This window comes from Urocampus carinirostris, chromosome 20 (assembly GCF_059441175.1).
Source record: "Urocampus carinirostris isolate Australia breed hairy pipefish chromosome 20, RoL_Ucar_1.0, whole genome shotgun sequence".
In the NCBI taxonomy this organism is placed as follows: Eukaryota; Metazoa; Chordata; class Actinopteri; order Syngnathiformes; family Syngnathidae; genus Urocampus; species Urocampus carinirostris.
This window is the reverse complement of record NC_142368.1, coordinates 29,369,599-29,393,340: the sequence shown is the minus strand read 5'-3', so window position 1 is coordinate 29,393,340 and position 23,742 is coordinate 29,369,599. Positions and strand designations below refer to the sequence as shown.

The following is a 23,742-nucleotide window of genomic DNA, read 5'->3' as shown; positions in this document are numbered from 1 at the left end:
TTAAGCAGACTTGAAAGCTAAAGGAACAATACCCAAGGATAGCGATAAATTAATAATCTTTAAAACTGATGGTCCTAAGATCCCAAACAGATCCTTCACCAATGAAACTGGAAACGGATCAAGCAGGCAAGTAGTTTGTTTGGCCCTACTAACCATCTGTGTTAGACTATCAAAGGACAAATCATTGAAACTGGAGAATGTTTCTGAACAACCGCCGACACAGTCCTTTCTTAACACCTCCACATTTTTGAGGTAGGACGAGGTTGTAGAGCGTACATTTAAAATTTCATTCCTAATGAGTTGAATATTTCGATTAAAACATTCCATAAAGTCATCAGCAGAATAAGTAGAGCTATTTGGGTTAAGTTGTTGTCTGGAAGGTTTCGCAATTGTGACAAACAAAAATTTCGGATTACTCTTATGTATAACGATAATCTCAGAGAAAAACGATGCTTTAGCTGAGGCAAGAGCTACTTTATATTTCAGCAAGCTGTCACACCAGGCCAGTCGGAAGACCTCCAGCTTTGTGGTGCGCCAATTTCGTTTAAGTTTCCTGCAACCTTGTTTGAGTGACCTGGTTTCTTCAGTAAACCAAGGTGTATGCTTCTTAGGTCGAAATGTATGCCTTAGGGGCACCACAGAAATAAGAACATTAACCAAAGCAGTATTAAAGTTGTTTGTGAGTGAGTCAACAGACCCAGTGTACGAAGGGAAGGCTGCAGTTACCGTAGGTAATAGTTCTTTTAAAGTTAATCCCATTGCAGGGCGGATATTGCGACTGCTAAAACCTAAATTTTCCTTATCACTGTAAACATTGAACAGCACCTCTCACTTAACAAGATCGTGATCAGAGATGGCATTAGGATAAGGTAACACTGTAACATTTGAGGCTACTACGCCCTGGGTCAGAACAAGATCTAGAGTGTTCCCATCTTTATGAGTGGGCACATCAACTATTTGATTGAAACCAAATGTATCAATCAGTGACTTAAAAGCATTTGCAAGTGAATTTGATTTTATGTGAACATTAAAATCACCAATAATTACAACATTGTCCGCATAAGTTACTAACAGTTCCGAAAATTCATCCCAAAAATTTAAGTATGGTCAAGGTGGGCGATACACAACAACTACATAAATTGGTGTTGACATTAGAGACCTCATAACAAGTGCTTAAAACGATTTAATAACAGTAGGGGTACCAGGAGTAAATTTCAACTTACTTTCCGATAAAATAGCAACGCCGCCACCTTTTTTGCATGGTCATTCCAAGTGCGACCTCACAAAGTTAGAGGGAGAAGCCTCATTTAACACTACAAACTCATTTGGTTTTAACCAGGTCTCACAAAGGCCAACAAGTTTAAGATTGTTTTCATTAATAAGGACATTGACAAGTAAAGCTTTGGAGGCTAGTGATCTAATATTCAGAAGGCCAAGCTTCAGCACTGTGGACTGAGCTGAGCCCTTTCCCGAGTTTTGAACCTTATGGTTACCTTGGTGGTAACCTCCACAGGATTATACTGCCAGTCCTGCGTCTTGTGCTTTGCATGGCGGCAGATGCGGCCCGAATTCCATACCACAGGAATATTGTTGACAGGTGGAGTAGCAGGATGACTAGTGGTAGAAAATGTTATTTCTTCTCCCTCCTCACCTAACAAGGGAAAATCAGAGGTAAGAAGCACAGAAGAAGATGCTATTGAACACAGTACAGTTCAGGGTGTGTGGTGCAGGCAATGGAACGCTCTAAACTACAAAAACTATGTGAATCTAGCATAGCGCTAGTTAGCCCTAGCAATACAGACTCCACACCCGTGATCACAGGTTCACTCAGGTTCATCACCTGTGACCTGGCCTGCACTAGTGTACCCTGTCATGGAAGGCTTAAACAGTAATATATTTTTAGAAAGAGTGAGAGCACCTTCCCAGTTAGGGTGAAGGCCGTTTCTCCTAAGCAGGTCAGGTCGACCCCAGAAAGCAGGCCAGTTATCCACATACCTAAATCCCTGCTGACTACAGAAACTTGCCAGCCACCGGTTTAGCGAGACTAGTCTGCTAAACCTCTCATCATTGCCTCTCGCAGGCAAGGGGCCAGAGACAATTACAGATGCAGAGTCATCTTTCTGGCGAGATTACAGGTCCTAGCAATATTTTCCTTTGTAATCTCAGATTGCCTCATTTTAGTATCATTAGAGCCGACGTGAATGACTATATCGGTGTAGCTAGCCCTGTCCTGGTGTCTAGATTTGCATGTCAGCTCACTCAAATTAGCCTCAATGTCGGGTGCTCTGGCCCCAGATATACAGTACACATAATCGTGGCTGGGGTGCTAATCTTTATGTTACGGGTGATGGAGTCACCTATAACTAGGGTGCGGGCTCCAGTAGACCGGGGTGGAGTGGGACTAGCTAGGGGGCTGAACTTATTATGTGTCTGGATTGGCTAACCGCGATTAGCATGCTGTTTAGGGCTAATGCTAACCGGACTAGCAGGTTCGCTACAACCCACGCTAGCAGTGGTGTCCGCGGCACCTAACATTTTCCTTTTAAACTGCTCTAGCTCAGGGACACGTCCCTCTAGAAGGGCTATTTTGTGTCTGTCTGTCTGTCAATCTTTGTGTCTGTCTGTCAATCTATGTGCCTGTCCATCCGTCCGTTCGTCTGTCCATCTGTCTTTCTATCTGTCTGTGTTTCTATCTGTCTGTCTAGCAGCCAGCCAGCCAGCCAGCCAGCCAGCCAGGCTATCCATCTATCTACATACACATATGGAGCACTTATAAACTTAAATAAAATATTTTACCTCAAAAGTGCTAAATGTTGGTCTTTTTGGTCAAATATTTTTTCAGTACAAATTGCTTGGACAAAAAAAAAGGGAACATTTTGGACGGAACTCAGAAATGGAAAGGGAAATCTTTGTGTCGTTTTAAGCCCGAGACAAAATGATTGCGGAGTGTCTTTGCTGTGATAGTGTGATTCTTAGCTCCTACAGTTTTTTTAAACTATTTTAGGGGGTTGGCCTCAATGTGAGCGTATATGGTAATTTGTCATTTTTATTTTAATGGACTATATTTGGGTGCCAGTAATCAGTAATCTTACTTTTTAAATGAACTAAATAGTTACTGTAACAATTACTTTTTTCGGTAACACACCCAACATTGGATATAAATCCTCATTTATTGTATTCTTTTCAGGAATGCTTTTCATCATGGGCATAACCAGCCCATTTTTTAGGGTGCTCAAGCACCCATAAAAAATACAGCCTTTTAAAACTCTCTTTTCTTAACATTTTCCCTCTGCTCTTCCCTTTGAGATTTAATCCTCTTTATTTATTTAATCCTCTTTAATTATTATAAATAAATAAATCACTCGGGTGACAAGGAGGCATACATCAACATGATATCTACCGGAAATCATTTCGTCACGCGAAGCTATCGACGTGACTCGTCGCCTTCGATCGGCGCCGGGTTTTTAGACCCAACTGCTGTGTTGGGAGTCATTAGGTGACCAAACCCCCCAATTCCAACCCTTAATGCCAAGCGCCAAGCACGGAGGCAATGGGTACCAATGTTGTAAGTCTTAGGTATGACTCGGCCGAGGCTTGAACCAGCGTCCTCCCAGTCTCAGAGCAGGCGCCCTACCATCTAGGCTACCGAGCTGGTTGGTAGCCTAGATGGTGTAACTGGCTCAGTGTAACTGTTTAAATCAAAGCTTAAAACACACTTCTATTCGATAGCTTATGAATGACCGGTATTTAATTTTGACATTTTCTGTGTATCGTTTGTTGATGCCCTTGTAACATCCATTTAATGGTGGCGCACATACAGAAGATGCAACGGCTTGGAGCTCCTGTTTTTTTGTTTTGGTTTTGTTATTATTTCTGACTGTACGAACGTTGAGTACAGTAAAGATGGGCTGAAGGTTAACATCTTTAAACTGCCATTCCTGACTATCTTTTTTTTCAATGCACGGTCAATCCGCGACAAACTGGATGAGATACAACTACAAATGGCGACACGGAAAACACAAAACCATTGTTCGTGCGTGATTTTCACTGAAACCTGGCTAGAAAAATAATTTCCAGATGTGGTTATCAAGCTTGCTAGCCGCCACCGCATACCGCTTCGAAGGACGGCGGACTCTCATAAGAATATCAGTGGCGGACTATTCATCTACATAAACAACTCCTCGTGCACAAATATTAAGGTAAAGGGAAAACTTTGTTGCTGAGACTCAGAATTTTTACTATTAACTATTACTATTTTTTACTATCCTTTTTATCCCCCAGGGGACGTCCTCTTGTGTTTACATATGCACTGTATAAATTCCACCAGGCGCTAATGCTAAGCTAACATTAGCAAAAGTGAGCAGCTGCATCAATAACAGACTGATAGCACATTGGGACAGTGTTTTTATTGGTGCTGGGGACTTTAATCACCGGATTTAAAATCAGTGCTTCACAAATTCCACCAAAATGTGAAGTGTGCTACCAGAGGAGTTATAACTTTAGACCAAGTGTATACTGATATAGCAGGTGCATACAGAGCCCAGGCCTACCCCCACCTGTGTCTGTATGACCACCTATCTCTTTTGCTTCACCCAGGGTACATACCAAAATTCAAGAATGTTGGGATTACAACAAAGACAGTGAGAATATGGCCACAGTTATCCTATGCTACAGGACTGTTTCCACCACACAGACTGGGATGCTTTAAAGGAACAGGACACTAATGATCGTGTCACACTGGACAGTTACACCTCTGCGGTGCTGGACTACATATGTTTCTGCATGGAAATCGTCACCTTCCGGAAACAGTTCTGTGAGTTCACCAAAACACCACCATGGATGACACACGGTGTAACAACTTATAAAAGTAAAGGACCATGCTTTCCACTCGGGTGACAAGGAGGCATACAGCATTGCTAGGGCTGACCTTAGAGAAGCATCCAAACCGCTGTTGGAATCCTAACTATAAGAATGTACCAAACGTTTACCAAAATGATCGAATTAGTTATCTGACTCCATTAACCAAACACGACCTACAATTATTCAACAATTATGCGCGCTCGTTTTTTGAGAGGGACAAAAGACCAGGCAGTAGGCTGTTCCACACGGGGGCGGGTTTAATCACAACAGCAGATCTAAGTGTGCCCACAGGAGACGACTACCCCCTGATTTGTCCAGGATCATTTATACATTTCAACAAACAAATCAAAGACATCCCACTATTCCCCAATTTGCTATGTGTCATCTGCAACTAACTTTAGCTTTCTCTTATTGGCTATTTTCTCCCCGCATGATGGCGTCTCGGCTCCTCCTATGGGCGGGCTCCACAATCTCACACACCAGCGGCGCCCCGAAGTCTGACCTTCTACGTCTGACCTTCTGTGTCAGCACTCCCAGGCATTCTGTTATCAGAAGTGTCCTAGACAAAATAACTGCCATTTATGCATTGTGGGTCCGACACAGGGATCATCATGTACTGGCCACCAGGTGGCAGCAGGCCCAAGGTGTGCTTGAGTGTTTAAACCGTAAGAGATATGATACAAGGTATACAACAACATCCGCAAAGCACCATGATAGCTGTATATACTGCCACTGAAATTAATATAGAGCTAATCAGACTTTTCCATTTACCAAAGACATTCAACCATCCTGACCACATTTCCGAATCTACTCCTGAATGTTCTTTTATCTTTTCATGCAAAGTTTGCAAACCTTCCAATGTCTTGTTGAGACTCCCATCCGGTGCCGTGTTGTTTGGGACAAAACTACAACATTGATCTTGAAATATCCCGCACACTCCTTGTTTTTCAGCCAATAACATATCTAAAGTAAACCTATTTAGTTTATGTTAGTTATTGGTCCATCTAAGTTCCGTGACTTATTCTCTAAAACTGCTGTGTACATCGACAATTGCCACATCACACAGAGCGACTCACTTAAAAATGTAGGTGTCATATTTGACCCTGATCTGTCCCTTCAAACACATGTGAAGAAAATTACTAGAACCGCTTTCTTTCATCTTCGTAACATTGCTAAAATTCGTCCTATACTTTCTCAGTCGGATGCGGAAATCATAATTCACGCGTTTGTTACCTCCCGTCTCGATTACTGTAATGCACTACTTTCCGGTCTTCCGATGACCAGACTCAGGAGTCTTCAGCTGGTACAAAATGCTGCAGCGAGGCTTTTAACTAGGACAAAAAAGTAAGATCACATCACCCCAATTTTGGCTAACCTGCATTGGCTCCCTGTTAGCCTAAGATGCGATTTCAAGGTTCTCCTATTACTATACAAAATCATACATGGACTTTCCCCCTCATATCTTTCAGATCTGATTTCCCCCTATGTCCCGGCCCAAAGCCTTCGTTCTGAGAGCGCCGGTCTCCTGGTGATCCCAAGAGCCAAGAAGTTTTCCGCCTGGTTCGAGAGCGTTCTCCATCCGGGAATGCTCTTCCTCTTGAGATCCGATCTGCTGCCTCAGTGGACATGTTTAAGTCTAAGCTTCTCACTTCTACTCTATAGCATATGAATAACCTAAACTTCTTATATGTAATAACTTGTGAAGACCTTTGAGACTATTTGTGATTAAGGGCTATACAAATAAAAATGACTTGACTTGACTTGACTATTTTGAAACGTCATTAATGAAGTTTTTGATAATTGTTCATGTACCGCCTCTAAAGCTTCTCAAACCATGATGCGATTTGGTCTGCCAATTTGTATTCGTCCGGGACCCCTCTTGGTACACCTATTGCATCCCCCTGTTGTAACCAATCTCTCAGGCCTCTTTTTTGTCTATCCAAACCGGACATCGGGATGACTTGATTGAATTGATCCCAATTTAACTGGTCTAAATCTGCAGGTGTCACACTCACCGACATAATTAACGTCACCAGGGCACACCTGCCAGAGGCATTGGTCGGCAGCCTGTCGTTCAGAAATTTTCCACCACACCACAACCAGACGTCTGCACGGCAAAGCGGGGGTCCTGCTGGAAGAGAGACATTCGTTTCCCACCAATCCCACGGTATTTGTCCGATTGTGTGTCCTGCTCCATTCAACTTCAGACACATGAAATTTTGCTTGGCTACCTTATTATCAAAAATGGGTTTTTGTTTCTCGAGGGTTGTAAGCGGGAATATTCGGTCCAGATACGCACAATTTCCCTTTAAGGTTGTATTGTATTGGATGGAAAACCTCAATGCTTTGTTACATTTGTGTCCATTTTAATTTTGCATATTTTAGTACTTAAATTCAAATGTTAAAAGAAAGTCTGAATTCACTTTGCAGGGACCTGTTAGTTCATCACGTGTCTAATTTCTAAATGCATTTGGCAGCAGCCAGAAGAGCATTATGTTCTACCACTAGATGGCAGTTAGTTACTTGTCACGTACCAATTCTCGTGTTTTTTATTATACACGACCGCCCTACGATATCTGCCGCGACGACTTTCAAAAGAGGACGTGGTCCTAAACAAACGAAGCACGTCTCATTCACCGCTTTGGCAGCCTGCTTTGCCATCAATAGCCAATTATTTGTTATTGCGGTTACTCCTGTGTGGACTGAAAACCAATCATCCACTGAAACAACCGCTGTTACCTTGACTCTTTTTATTCGTGCATAATTGCCTAAACGTGGTTGGTCTTTATCTGCCATAGTTTTGTTTTTTTTCGCAAATGGCAACAGGAAAATATGGATCTGGGCCAGATGAATAAAGCCACAGTAAAAAAGTCCAACAAGATGTATTATCGATCTGTATATCTTCATCTAGTGGCACAATAGTCTTATTCCCCATTGCCACCTTCAAAAGCAGTACTTCCTTTTTTTCGCATTGTTACTTTATTATAACATATTGCCACTTTACTTGTTCCCAGAGGCTAAAAATCACCCTGTTGAGTTGTTATCAACGTCTCCCATCCTGAATCTATAATGTGTCCCGTCATGTACCACCAATGCCCGGGATATGAAACACCGCTTACTGGTACCCTGTTTCGAAACCCCTGTGACGTTTCTACCGGAACCCTTAATTCTGTCGTTGTATTCGGAGCCACTGTGACTAGTACAGAATGATTGTAAGCCCATCGCACCAACCAGGGCTTGTCGTTTATCTGTTTATTGTTTTTTACTTCCCTTTTATTGCACTGGGGAGGCCATTTGGTTATTTCATATGGTTCAAAATTGTGCAATCGTTGCCTTAAATTCTCCTAATCAATTGTGTGATTGAATCATTTCGCATATATACAAACCTCTGGGTCTTGGTCACGAATTTTATAGAACAATATCACCTGTGCGTCCCTTAACCTGTCCGAGCTGTCCTCCCGTTCCTTGTACATGACCGTCTGGTTGCATTGGTTCTGTAACATCACAATCTTTGTCTCCACTCCGTCTGTCTGAAAAACAGTCTCAGTGTCGAGAAAGTACTCGCAAGTAGACGTAAGGCGTGAGTTGTGAATCCAAAGCGGGTCACCTGAGCAGACACACTGGAAACAAGTGCGTGTAAATATGACCAATATGATGCATGTGACAAGTCTGGCATAGGGACATCAATTGGAGGCATCAAGGTAAAGGTGGGCCCTGGCATTAGTCGGCCCGTCAAAAGTTCGAATGGGGCAAATCCTGTAATTTTTTTTAACTGTTTGTCGCACAACTAACAGCGCCAATGGCAAAGCTTTTACCCACGTCATATTAGTTTGAGCCATAAGTTTGGCCAATTTTTCTTTTAAAGTGCGATTCATGCGTTCAACTTTTCCCTGAGTTTGTGGATGGTACACACAGCCAAAACGATGTTGGAGGCCTAAAAGGGCTTGAACTTTAGCCATTGCCCTGTTGTTAACATGTGTACCATTGTCTGACCGAATCAACGCAGGGAAATGAGTCGGGATGTAATGATTCACCAAAGCTTTAATGACAGACGTAGTGTCTTCTCTCGCACAAGGGTACGCCTCTGGCCATCGTAAATATGAGTCAACGATCATCAGCAGGAAGCGTTTGCCATTGATTCTGTCAATCATGTCTGTGAAATCCAATACGATTTCGGCCCCTGGCCATGCCAATGGCGTAAAAACACCTGGTCTAGGCATCAAAGTGGGCCATGCGTTGAATATTTGACACAACTCACATGCTTCGACAAAATGCCAGACCACCTCCTGCAACCTGGGATGCCACCACTGTTTTAATTTTTGAAGCATCGACTGAGGGCCCACATGTGCCAATGTGTGCGGCTCACTCAATACTGATGTCATCGACTCACCTTCAGGAAGCAAGGGGTAGCCTTTTGGACTGAAGGATTTTATGCATTTGTACTATAAAGGATATTATAAAAATAACTACAAAATAAGTACATGTACTCAGTTTGATGCAGTAGAGAGTTTCACTGACTGTTTTTCTTCAAGGTACATTGGAAGGTTAGGCTGTCTGGAATGCATCAGACGTATTTTGATAACAGAATTCCTGTGAGTGCTGGCGGGAGAAGGCCAGACGTACAAGGACAAACATCGCGACACCCTTCGGCGAGGAGGTGGTGAAGCTGGCTCCTGGCGCGCCCATGGGAGGAGTCGGCACGCCCATGGGAGGAGTCAGAACACGCCCATGGGAGGAGCCGGCCCGCCAGCTTGTGAATAGACGTGGGAAGACCGGAGAAGATAGGAGAAGATCGAGGGAGAATGAGAGAGACACTAATTCGGCTAATTTCGCTAATTTGATGGAGTTCACTTAGTTAAATTATTTAAGAAAATAAATCTGCCCCCGTGTGGAAATGCCGGTCTCTTGTCCGTCTTGTCACAAAAAGAAACGAGCATGTATTGTTAGGTGAATGAAGGTTACGTTTGGTTAATGGAGTCAGATAACTAATTCAAAAATTTGGTAAACGATAGTTTTTATATATTTATTTCCTAACAGGACCAACCCACAGCCCGTCAGAGCGCTTGGTGGCCTTTGAGGCTAACCACATCGAATTTGTTGTGGTGCTTCTAAAATGCTACTTAAACTTATGGCGGGCCCCACCGGCTGGCCTGGTGGCTCCCCTTCCCAAATGATGGGTTCAGAGGCCGCCGGCGGTATGTAACCTGCCAAATATTTTGCCAAGATATCAGCCTTGTCGTTCCCTCGTGCTACAAAAGTGTCGGCTTTGGAGTGTCCCAGGACTTTCACAATCGCCAATTCACAAGGGCCTTTTATAGCTTGATACAACCGCTCCATCAATGTTTTATCAGCGATTTCAGTCCCCTTTGTAGTCATCCAACCGTTCCAAAGCCAACCTTGCAAATCAATCAAAGCCGCTGCGATGGCATGGGCTGAATCCGAATATATAGTCAGTTTTTCACCCGGGCACTCTTCTAATGCCAAAATCAAAGCCAACACCTCAGCTGCGGGCCTGTGAGTCACTCTCAATGCTTTCACTAGAATAAAAGTAGAATCTTGCCATTCTGCTACTGAGGCGGCGGCATGCAAGGCGCCATCTTTGGCCCGCCAACAGCACCCCTTACAAGGGTTCCGAGTACAAATCTTGCCTTAAACGCTGATCGTTTTGAATCTTCAAAGCACATTCCTGTGCCCCCGTGAACAGTTGGTCTGCCATATTGACTCCATCATGCACGTACAGTGCATCCGGAAAGTATTCACAGCGCTTCACTATTTCCACATTTTGTTATGTTCAACATGGCGGCGCGACTATACGCAGAGGCTTCACGTGTCTCTCCAGTAAATCTTTTTACTTTTGAAAATGCTCTCCATAGACAAATTGTTTACTTAATTTAACCAAACTATAAATCAACATTTAACATATTTGTTCCAATCAATTGTTGTCAATCTTAACACGCTCAAATTCAAATTTTAAACTATCACACTGCCTAAGCATCAAAAATCTAAAAAAAAAAAACCCAAATTGAACTCAACGTGAAAACTTTTTTAATTGTAATTTCCCCTCACTCTAATTAACTGTCTTCTCATGGAGTCAGTGTAGAATGACACCTACTTGTCACTAATAAATTGCCTCTTTGACTCGCATTTCATTATCAATACTCTTGTGTGTTTTTCCTCTTTTTTTAAAGAAAGAAAGAAAAATTAATTCAGTGATTGAAACAGCCATGTCATTAATAATTTTCGAGGGTCCCTGAATTAGTACCAAGACCTTCCTATTTCAGCAGTAAGTAAATTTTAATCTTTACTGCCATCTACACATTCCTCACAATTTCCAAACAAATTACCGCCGTTTTCCTCCATTTAATTTAGTAGTCTCCAATTGTGCAGAATGTATACTTTAAATAACAAATATAGTGCTTACCTTAAAGAACGTGGCCACCAGAGGAAAAAAGGGCAATTTGCGATGTGTAATTTATCACCTGCAAAGATGCGGACGGACGCTCAGGGTTGCAACCCCTGTGATTCTTTTTCCTGTGGTGTCTCGAAGTCTTTTAATTCATATCGGTGTCGCCAAAATTGTTAGGAATTTAATATTACAAATGTATCAAATTGTTCGAATTAGTCATCTGACTCCATGAACCAAACACAACTTACATTCGCCTAACAATGCATGCTCGTTTCTTTATGGAAAAATAAACAAGAGACCGGCAATTCCACACAGGGGCAGATTTAATTTCTTAAATAATAAACGAAGTTAATTCGAATGAATAAGCCGAATTAGTGTCGTTCTTCATCGAGCCTCTCTCTCTTGATTGTCCCTCGATCTATCTCCGATCTTCTGAAGTTCTTCTGCCCACGTCTTTTCACAAGCTGGCGTGCCGGCTCCTCCCATGGGCGTGCCGACTCCTCCCATGGGCATGCCGACTCCTCCCATGGGCGCGCCAGGTGCCAGCTTCACCACCTCCTTTCCTAAGGGCGTTGCGATGTCTAAAAAACTCATATCAGCAGAGCGCTTATCAAAACAATGTCTGACGTCCTTTGTCAGCGCCCAGTTATCAAAATCTCATCTCATCTCATTAGCAACACCGCTTATCCTCAGTAGGGTCGCGGGGGTGCTGGAGCCCATCCCAGCAATCATTAGGCAGTGGGCAGGGGACACCCTGAACTGGTTGCCAGCCATTTGCAAGGCACACGGGGACAGACAACTCACTCGCTCATTCATACCTAGGGACAATTTGGACCGGCCAATTCACCTGAAATACATGTTTTTGGAATGTGGGAGGAAACCGGAGTGCCCGGAGGAAACCCACGCAAGCACGGGGAGAACATACAAACTCCGCACAGGAAGTCTGGAGCTGGATTTGAACCCACGCAGGAGGTTCCCAAGACATGAACTGTGCCGCACATGCGCTAACCACTGCCCCGCCGTGCTGCCAGTTATCAAAATTCCCCAACCAAAACACTCCGCACTTGGGACGGCGGCGCGACCTGTCATCGAACTTAAGCCTTCTCTGTCGTAAAAGTGTCCTAATGGTGCAGATACTGCGTTGATCTTCTTTGTAAGCAGATTTGTGAGAAGAGGTGGCTTGTCTGGATCTGTAGACACAGGCACTTGAAGCTGCTCGTAGTGTTTTGAGGAGTTTTTTATCCCCTCCCTTCTTCCTTTTGTACAGAGAGTGGTTCATCCAAATCCCTCTGCTCAGTTGTTTCCTTCCTTACTTTGTGGTGGTTGGTACCGATTTTCTTTGTTTAAGACCAGGTGTGACGCTATCTTTACATGGTCGCTGTCCAGCATGTTTTGCATGACTTCTGTGTATTGTATTCTAATTTCAAGGTTTCAATCCAGTATTCTTCTAAGTGTTTGAAGGCTTTTGAGGACTCGCTCTTTGTTACTTGGAAGTTTTAGTCTAGATTTGCAGAATGGCAATGGTGCCACACAACTGTTACTTGTGTTCTGGAACACTTCTTTCTCCATGATGTCAACGAAGACTCTATATTCTACTGACGGTGCTGGTTTGTTGTCATCTTTTGTTTTCTCAAAAAGTGAGTGTCCCAATTTGTCAATATCTATGTTTTCTTTTCCCATTCTGGATGTAGCTATGGCGACGGATTGACAATTGAAATGACTTGACTGTTTGAGTTCCAAATAATTGTTGCATGGGCTCATGTATGATGCACAATCATTCTGCAGTACATGGGATTTTAGAACATTTACTGTACAATTTTGGTTATTTTTCGAACAGGTTCCTCCGACTATTACCCAGCCTATATTTAATGTTTTGCCGTTGGGTGTTCTGTGTGGCCCATTTATTTCTTGTCTCACTTTGTGTACCTGTATGACCTCCCTACCTAACAGCAAGAGGATAAGTATGTTGTCTTCCACTGGGGGAATTTTGTTTGCAGTATTCTGCAAGTGTGGGTACTGCATAGCCACTCACAGGGATGGGATTTTTCTCCTATCATCTGGGATCATGTCATATTCAATCAAATTTGAGCGGGAGATTTACACTTCCATCCACTGACTCAATCATAAAGTTTGCTGCTGTCCTTCCAACATTATTTCAAACTCCTGAGCATGTTCTGAGCTTGTAAGGGTCTGACTGTTATTTGACATTAAAAAGCTAAAAAAAAACTTACAGAGAGAACAGTTACTTTGTTCATCAAGCACTGCATACAATTTTTTTTTGCCTGTTCTCTTTTGTCTCTTTGGTAGACTAACACAGGGCTTATTTTTGCGCATTAATGCAGGTTGTTTGCATCTCCACATATTTTGGTGCATTTTGAGACAACTTGTTCATCCTCAGTAGGTTCAGAGTTATTACCTGCCTGTTGTTGCCTTTGAAGCTTGTTTACGCTTGAAGCTTGTATTGGCAGATGATGTCATAGCGAAGCTGGGATTGCGCCTTATTGTTGCTTGTTGTCTCATAAACGCTGAAAAGACACTGAAAGGGGGAAATGTAAATGTATGTTCCTCCTTGTACTTAGACCCTTTGGTTACCCATTTTTCTTGCAGTCCATATGGAAGTTTTGCCACAGTTGGATTCACTCCACAGGCTGCTTCCAGATATACAAGGCATACAAGATATCCTCCATTTTTTGCTCATTCTCTTTCCACAATGGTGTCACTTAGCTCTCTTAGCTTTGTGTTGTCTTTATTTCTGAGATTTGGAAACGCTTCAATTTTTTTCAAAATTGCATTTTCGATAATTTCAGGGGAAGTGTATGATTCTTCAATTCATTGCCACACAAGTTTAAGAAATGTAACTGGCTGTAACTGGATAGAAATTGTCAGCTGAATGTAGCTTTGTGGCAGCCATGTGGGTCAACTTGCGATGTGAATACATCATGTCCAATTACTGCATGTTTTTCAACATATTCTGTTATGCATTGCATCGGATCCGCTCGTGGTCCCCCTTGGGATATTATTTAAAAAGTCTTCCATCTCCTCATTGTTGGGATTTTAACTATCGAAATGTATCGCTTACCAAATCGTTCCAATTAGTTATCTCACTCCATTAACCAAACACGACCTACATTCATCAAAAAATTATGCGCGCTTGTTTTTTGAAAGAAAATGACCAGGAGCCGGCAATTCCACACGGGGGCGGGTTGTTTATTATTCCTAACAGCAGATCTAAGTGTACCAACAGGAGACAGCCCCCATCCGAGTTGCCCGGGATCATTTATACGTTTCAATAAACAGAGCAAAGACATCCTACTATTCTCCCATTGGCTATGTGTCATCTGCAGCTAACTTTAGCTTTCTCTTATTGGTTATCTTCTCCCCTCATGATGGCGTGTCAGTGTAAAGTAAGCTACTTTAAGTTGTGTATTTCTCAGACTCCTATGCTATAAAATTAACTTGTGTAACCTGTTTTTCTATTTTAGTATACAAGTACCGTAAATTCCGGACTATAGCCGCTACTTTTTTCCCAAAATTTCAACCCTGCGGCTTATTCAGTGATGCAGCCAATTAATGTAATTTTTCTAACGGCCGCCAGCGGTGCTCGAGTACAAAAGGTAAGATTTAGACCGGTGGAATATATGCACCGAGGAAGACTGCAACTTCTTGGCTTGTGCATGAATTAGATTAGCGTAAACATACCCTCAGCATGCAAAATGCAAAAAAGAAAGGCACATGACGCAGCTTTCAAGCTAAAAGTAATCGAGCAGTCCGGATGGTTTACCGGGATTTTTACAAGTTCGGTATGTTTTTTTACCAGACCCGTTTACTGTGTTGCGAGCGTGTTGCTAGCGTGTTGCTACCATTAACTGCCTGTCACAGGCACCGTTTGGGATGAAAGTTATATTATTATTATTAAAGCTTTGAAAACTCTCTCGGTGTACCGTCTTTCTTTGTTAATGTGTGTAACCCATGTATAATATGTATTTGCAACTGTATATCTTTGTAATGTATTTATTTGTATTTATTTTAGACACTTATGCTTATATGTTTTGCACGGGCAAATGAAAAAGGAGGTGCGGAACAAACGCGGGGTGACGGAAAATGGGGACCGGTAAAGGTGAGGAACAGACAGACCTGTTTGTGGACACGACGGACAATAGTGGATGTATATTTTTTCCACCCTTACCTTTGGAAATATACATCTTTTTCCTTGGATTACTTCTAACGGGACCCGGACTCTGCAGGTCTGCATCAAACCTTAAGTACCGGTATCATTTCCCGTTCATTTTGCCGGCTGTGATTTTTGGACTTTGTACTTTAATGAAGGACATTTAGTTTCAATCGCGGGACTTAAAGTCAGTTTTGGGTTAATTTTGTGTTTGTGTTACAATTTTTAATGTGGGCGCATGCGGCTTATATACAGGTGCGGCTTGTGTAAGTACAAAATCGGTTTTCCTCTTAAAATGTGGTGGGTGCAGCTTATAATCACGTGCGCTCTATAGTCCGGAATTTACGGTAATCATCACACACACAAACAGTCACATTTTCAAAGATCTACGTTTTCAGTATATTTCCATCGTTTGTAATGTAACACGCACGCGCGACTCCATTCATTTACTGCGCATGCGTGACCTTTCAATAAATACGGTCAGCTGAACAAGCCGGCTGGCGGGTCGATCTCCTACATGCGCAGTAGTAAAAACCCTATTTTTCCTGCCTCTACCTGAATTCTTTGGTCTGCAATGGGTTTATATCTTTATAGACTTCACATTTTTGGTGCCGAAAGCCGGGGATTGGTTGTTTTTCTGGGCGGATGGCTGTAGATTGAGGATGGACATGCGGCCTGAAATTTGGAACACGCTTGGAACAAATAAACAAAAGCAGCGCCTTTTTTATTTTAAAGGACCTCATCTGGCCGCAGCCGTCAACATAGACGACACCATTCACCGAACCAGGCTGACCTCGGCATTCAGGTATAGTGCATTAATTAATAAAAAATTGGAATAATCTTAAGAAGAAGCCATTTTATAATAAAACAACATTGACGATAGGGGTGCTAGTGAGCGAGACAGAGCGCGCCAGAGGGCAATCGGCCCTGTACAAATCCTATAGGTAAATTTTATCCGTTCACCCAAGAAAGTACGAATAAAAGAATTAGAGGTACTTTAATTTTTAAACTTTGCTAGTAGTTTAAACGGGATCTGGTCTCCGGGTCGGGTAAATTAAACGTTATGTAAGTACGGAATAACTTGCACTAGAGAGAGTCCGCTCACTGGCCCAAGATACACATTTCTAAAACAGTTAAGATACGCAAACGGTGGGGTCTTCTGTTGAAGAATCTGAAAAAGTTAAACTCCGCAAATGGTGGTGTTTTAAAGTTAAAACTGCAAACGGTAGAGTCCCCTATTGAAATTGTTTAAAAATAAAAAAATGATTAAAATAAACCACGTGGCTTCGGTAGAGAGAAAGTTAAGCTAGTGTGCACGTTTCAATTTAAACACGGATTTAAAAAATTTAAAGGGAAATTGAAATCACAACAAGTTATCTTACTCATTTGTATTCCAATCAATACATTTTCATTCCATAATCTTTTAGAAGAAAGTATTTATTAACGATTTTTCAATATTTTGCGTAAAAACGTCTTTATCTCAAATTAATCTATTCCAATTCACTCAATTAGATTTTTCCTAGTCTTCACAGTCCTTAATTTTCCAATTTTGAACTGGGGCGGCAGTGGCTCAGGAGGTAGAGCGCTCGTCTTGGGATCAAGAGTTCGAATCCCGGCTCCTCCGTGTTACATGTCGAAGTGTCCTTGGGTAAGACACTGAACCCCTAACACCCCCAATAAGCAGGTTAGCGCCTCACATGGCTGCACGGCCGCTATTGGGAAATGTGATGCACCCTGTAAAGGGCTTTGGGAAGTCTTGACTTGAAAAGCGCTATATAAATGCAAATCATTTCATTTTAAATCTAGCTGATTTAAAGTGAAGTATGAAACAGAACACATTACAGAGTTCTTTTGGAGGTCTTCATTGACTTGAAAAGCACTGTATAAATACAGACCATTTACCATTTATAACAGTACCTTTATAGAAAAGCTACAAAAATAAAACAAAAATTATTGCAAGGATGAATATCTAATTAAATGCTAATAAACATGGACATAATATATTGTTTTGCTTTAGAAGAAGAAGAAAGAAATACCACATAATTCATAAACAAATAATACTATAGAGAAAAGATGCTGAGCACAGAGGCAAGCAAAATAATCAAATACGTTGTTCCACACTTGGGTCCGAGTTAAACCTTCTGTGTTTAATTTCTCTTAATTCAGCCATTCACTTGCAGTTAATCACAAAGGAAGAAGAAATGCAAAGGCAAAGTATTACGATAATAAAAAATCTAATCGTACGTTCGCGTTATCATAATTTTCTGTACGAAAGAATACGCTAACATGACCGTGTAAAAAAAAAAGTTTTAGAACGATCTTGATGTTGCTGTGATGAGTTGAGTGAATTAAACTCAATTCCAAGTGTTTATTGTCATATGCACAGTAAAGTTGCGAGCGAAAAAGAAAATAGAAACTAAGGAATGGTAAGCATTTCTTGAATCCCAAGACTTTAACCCTCCAAATGATATTTGAAATGATGCATTGAGTGACATCGTACGGACATCGCATCCGCACGTGTCTACAACACGTATTTGCTTCTTTGCAAGCTTTGGGAATGTTAAGTGGGTAATCAGTTTGACTGAATCATCGGACTGTTTTGTCGACATTCCCATTGTAGCGCCTTATAATCTGGTGCGCCTTATCTATGGAAGATATAGGACCAAAAACTATTTTTGGGGGGTGCGCCCTATAACCCGGTGCGCCCTATAGTGCGGAAAATACGTTACTCTCAATAGAATATTGCACACAAAAGAGCAGGTGATCTAAATCGTTTCAAACAATCAAAATTTTGTAATAAGTTTGAAAATAATGACGTATTAACACAGAAAAGAAAATTTGAGATTAGAAATCATTAATAACGTAGCTGAAGCTATTTCAGTCACTGAATGAAATGTGTTTTCTTTTTAAAAGAAGGAAAAAGGACACACAAGTATTAATAGTCAGGCCAGGTCATGTTTATTTGTATAGCCCTAATCACAAAGGATTTCGAAGAGCTGCACAGAACAAAGACTATTGCAGAGAGCAAAGACTGTGATAATAAAATAATATTAATGGGAGTCACCAAGATAGAATAGAGAATAGAATAGAATTTACTTTTATTGTCATTCTTTGTAACCATGCACACGGAACGAAATGTCGATACACCTGACCTGTACAGTTAAACTGTAGCGAGCCATTGCAGCCGCAGCCAAACAGGGCGCAGCCATTTTAGTCATTTAGGTGACCAAAGATAATCCATAAGTGACAAGTATGCTTCCCGAATTCCCGGCTCCTCCGTTTGATATTGGAACAACGAGAAAAGATTGATTATGATTATAGAGAGAGGAAATGACAATTAAAAAGATTTGACATTGAGTTCCATTTGGCATTTTTTGAGATTTTTGATGTTTAGGCAGTGTAAGGGTTTGGAATTTTGATGAGTTTAGCCCAAAATCCCTTAGGAGGACAACTGATTCCACACTTAATGTTTTAAGAATGAGCGACAAATGATTAATACATACAGTATGTAACAAATGCTGACTTATAGTTTGGTTTAATTAAACGGAAACCGTTTCTATGGAAAGAGCATTATTAGAAGACGATGAGAAACAGATTGACCAATCCTGAAAAAGATCATGGGAATTTAAAAATAACGAATTAATTGATTTCGAGACAGATCATGATAATTTAAAAATATAACTGCACGGGAAATAAATGGATAGAAATTAATTAAACTAAGATAATGTTTACATGGTAATTTAATTTAGAGAAAGATTTAGGCCATTGAATAGTCCAGCTGATATACCAAGACATCCCAGTACGTAAGCATGATGGACTTAACAAGACTCTAAGTTCCACTGAGTTCCACTAAAGAGAAAAGACATTCTATGAGAATCAATGGACTCTCCAAAGGACATATCAAACTGTTAAAAAGGGGGCACATCAGAATGAAGATGTACAAAATGTTATTTGCTGTGATGGGGAACAAGGTATAGAAAAATTAACAAAGACATCCATTCATCGATTGTCTGCCCCGCTTATCAACAGCGAGGTCACGGGGGTGATGGAGCACACCCCAGCTGCTTTTAAGACATCTAACAGGAGATACCTGAACTGGTTGTCAGCCAGTTGCAGTGGAACTGACAAAAAAACGATGGAGTCATTTCATTTTTGAGATGGACACATTAGGAAAAGTACTTTTGAAGGGCCAAGAGCAACATTGAAACGGTGAATGTACTGTGGAATACACAAATCAAGGCCTGAAACACAAGAACATTCAAGAATACATCTGCTTGAAGTTACATAGAGTCTTTTTAATAAAAAATGTATATGTACATGAGGAAGATTGATAAATTTATTTTGCAAAATCATATATGCTGTTTTATTTAACTTGTATTCATAAAAGTTGAACTGAGTTTTGAACTCAGTTGGGGGGAGGTTTTTAGGAGGCTGGTAAATTCTAACTTCTGAACGAGAAACGTGAAATATCTTCGGTCAGACTTCAGTATAATAAGGGTTTAAATATTACACTAGTTTTATCTGCAATTGATGAAAAATTATCTTCTAAATAAGCTCTCCATATGATTGTTTTTTGAAATTCAAATCATGAAGTTTTGGACAAATAGAAAGATATTACACAAAAAGAATATGCTATGATATAAAACAATAAAATAATCCAAATGTTTGTCAAATAGCTTAACAATAATGAATTGGAATGACCATACACCGTTAGAGTATTGCCCACATTGAAAACATTTTTGGGTGGCATTTTTCATTTTGGCAGAGTCATTCACCTTGAGCGTGAATAACCTGCTTTCTTTGTAAAATACTGTTATCTTAAACAAACTTACTCACTGAGAGGATAATGCATCGGTTATGATTTTTACAAAAAGCTAAACAAAGAGTGAATCATAACAGTAAAAGCGTTTTATTTGGCTAAGTTGATGATTTAACTATCTACCCTGGTCCTATACCTTGAGAGGGATGGCCAACAGCAAGATAACTCATATGAAAAGAAGAGAAGAAAATAAAAACGAAGGGAAAAAAGAAAAACACGCACACAGATTTTTTGGACAATGGCCAATCCACAAACAAGAGATAATGGATATAATGCTGTGTAGTGGATGCGATGGATTGTCCATGATTGACCACAGCTTTTCCAGTGCCCGTCTCTCAGCTACTGTTGTCAGGCTGTCCAGCTCTGTGCCCACAATAGAGCTCGCTTTCCTCGCCAGTTTATTGAGACGAGAGGCATCCTTCTTCATTACGCTGCCTCCCCAACACGCTGCCGCATAGAAGAGCCACAACTGTCTCATAGAATATTTTCAGGAGCTTTTTGCAGATGTTGAAGGAGGCCAGCCTTCTGAGGAAGTAAAGTCGGCTTTGGCCTTTCCTACATAGAGCTTCTGTGTTGGCAGTCCAGTCCAGTTTGTGTCCAGCTGCACACCCAGGTATTTGTAGGTCTGGACAAATTCTACACATTCTCCTTTGATGGTTACAGGAACCGGGTGAGTTCTTGTTCTCCTGAAGTCCACCACCATCTCTCCGGTCTTGGTGGTGTTCAGGTACAGGTGGTTTGCGTCGCTCCATTGTACAAAGTCCTGAATCAATTTCCTGTACTCTTCCTCCTGCCCACTTCTTATACATCCCACGATCGCAGTGTCATCAGCAAACTTTTGCACATGGCAGGACTCAGAGTTTTACTGAAAGTCCGATGTATACAGAGTGAATAGGAACGGAGAGAGCACGGTCCTCTGCGGAGATCCTGTGCTGCTAACCACAGTGTCCCCTGTTTCACATACTGGGGTCTGCCTGTCAGGTAGTCCGTAATCCATTCTACAAGGTGTGAGCTAACACCCATCTCTGTCAGTTTCCTACCCAGTAGCAGAGGCTGTATGGTATTGAAGGCACTGGAAAAGTCCAACAATGTAATCCTCACAGCCCCCTTAGCCCTATCCGGGTGAGAGAGGGATCGGTGTAACATGCAGGCAATAGCATCCTCCACTCCCACCTTCTCCTGGTAAGCAAATTGCAGAGGGTCGATGGCGTGACGGACCTGTAGCCTCAGGTGGTGCAGCAGCAACCGCTCCATGGTTTTCATCACATGTGATAACAGGGCGACTGGCCTGAAGTCGTTGAGTTCCTCAGGTCTTACTTTCTTTGGGACTGGAATGATGCAGGATGTTTTCCACAGCTTAGGGACCCTGCCCTGTTCAAGGCTCAGGTTGAAGATGCGCTGTAGAGGGTCTTCTAGCTCAAACGCACAGGCCTTCAGCAGTTGGGGGGGATACTCCATCTGGACCAGCTGCCTTGCTGGTTCGTAGCCTCCTCAGCTCTCCACACACCGAGTTTGCAGTTATCTTGAGTGGGGGGATGTCTTCCGTGCTAGTGACCAGAGGGAGGGGGGGACACCTGCAGTACTTAGGGGTGAGGATGAGGCGGAGTGGTCAAACCTGTTGAAAAAGTTGTTCAACTGGTTGACTCGCCCCACATCTACATCCACAGCCACACCCTGCTTGGTGCTGCAGCCAGTAATTGTTTTCATCCCTTCCCACACTTCCTTCATGCTGTTGTTCTGCAGCTTTTTCTCCAACTTCCTCCTGTACTGCTCCTTTCCTTCCCGGAGCTGGACTCTGAGCTCCCTCTGTACTCGTTTTAGCTCCTGTTGATCACCATCTTTAAATGCCCTCTTTTTTTGGTTCAGAAGGCACTTGATGTCGCTCGTGATCCAGGGCTTGTTGTTGGCATAGCAGCCTACAGTTTTTATAGGAACAACATTGTCCATACAGGAGTTAATGTAGTCAGTAGTGCAGTTTGCCATCTCCTCAATGTCCCCACTGCTGGACCCTAGCAGGACATCCCAGTCCGTACGTCCAAAGCAGTCTCTCAGAGCCTGCTCTGCCTCGGTGGACCATTTCCTGAAAGAGCGTGTGGTTGTTGGTAGCCTCCTCACTTTTGGTTTGTAATGAGGTTTAGGCAGAATGAGGTTGTGGTCTCCTTTCCCAAGGGCAGGCATTGGTTTTGCACTGTATGCATTTTTTATGTTTGCATACAGAAGGTCGATAGTCCTATTTCCCCTGGTCTTGCAGTCCACATACTGGACGAAAGAGGGCAGTGTCTTATCAAAAGTCATGTGGTTGAAGTCCCCAGAGATTACCATTGCAGCCTCCGGGTGTCGTGTTTGTAGCTTGGTGACAGCAGAGTGGATGACGTCACACGCTACTTCCGCATCAGCGCGCGGTGGGATGTAAACAATAACAGCAATGGCGTGTCCGAACTCTCTGGGCAAGTAATAGGGACGCAGACTTACGGCCAATAGTTCGACATCACTGCAGCAGATAGAAATCTTTGTTTTTACATGCCCGGGGTTACACCACCTCGTGTTCATGTAGACAGCCATTTCGTCGATCTTATTTGGTAGGGAGTTGACATTCCCCATGATTATGGACAGTACCGAGGGCTTATATCACCACTTCGCCGCTAGCCGCTTAGCCTTTACCTTAGCACCGGCTCTGCACCCCCGGTAGGGTCACCTCACCTCGTCAGGTAAAAGGGGAACCACGCCGGCTCTAGAATTCTTCAGGGTGAGTAGTTGATGCCTCGAATAAACGCATTTTTGTGCGTTAAAACCCATATCCACAGGATAGAAAGTAATCCAAAGTGCTGCAAGTGTTGCAAGGCAAAACACTGAAGATATAAGCAAAAAAACAAAACAATAAATCACAAAAGTAGCGAAAATAACACGGGAGCTGCTGGAGTGGCTGCCATTCGCGACGGCGCCGGTTTATCAATTCAAAAAGCCAAATTTGAGATTTAGAGCTAACAATTTTGAAAAATAAATTGTTTATTTTTGATTTGGAGTCTTGGGATCTAGTGCTCAGAACGGATATTGCAACTTAAAGCGGGGATTTTGCCTTCACTAAAAATAAATAGAAAGATAATTTAAGAAAATATACGAATATATAAAAAAATGAATTAGTTGTTTTTCAGGTTAAATTGAGCCACAAGGAAATAGTGTCTCAACAGGGGGGATAAAGGACATCTAATTAGTATAACGTATGTTAGAAAAAAAATTGTTGGATCCCTCTCTATCTCTCCATCTCTCTATCTCTCTATCTCTATCTCACTCTCTATCTCTCTCATCCACAAAGGAGACAGTGACCCCGGGTGATCTGATACTAGTAAAACGAGAAATCTAGTCCAGTACAGGCTGGGACGGCCCTTACAAGGTTCTGCTCATTGCCCCCCACGGCTGTCAAAATACCTGAATTCACCAGGGCCACTGCAGGGGGATGAAAACGAGACAATCATCGATGCCCTAGCCACC

At 42.1% G+C, this 23,742-nt stretch overlaps 1 pseudogene; it reads right to left on the bottom strand.

Moving 5' to 3' along the window:
• LOC148346823 (uncharacterized) lies at positions 1-12,946 on the bottom strand (annotated as a pseudogene).
• Between the last annotated feature and the right edge of the window lie 10,796 nt (positions 12,947-23,742).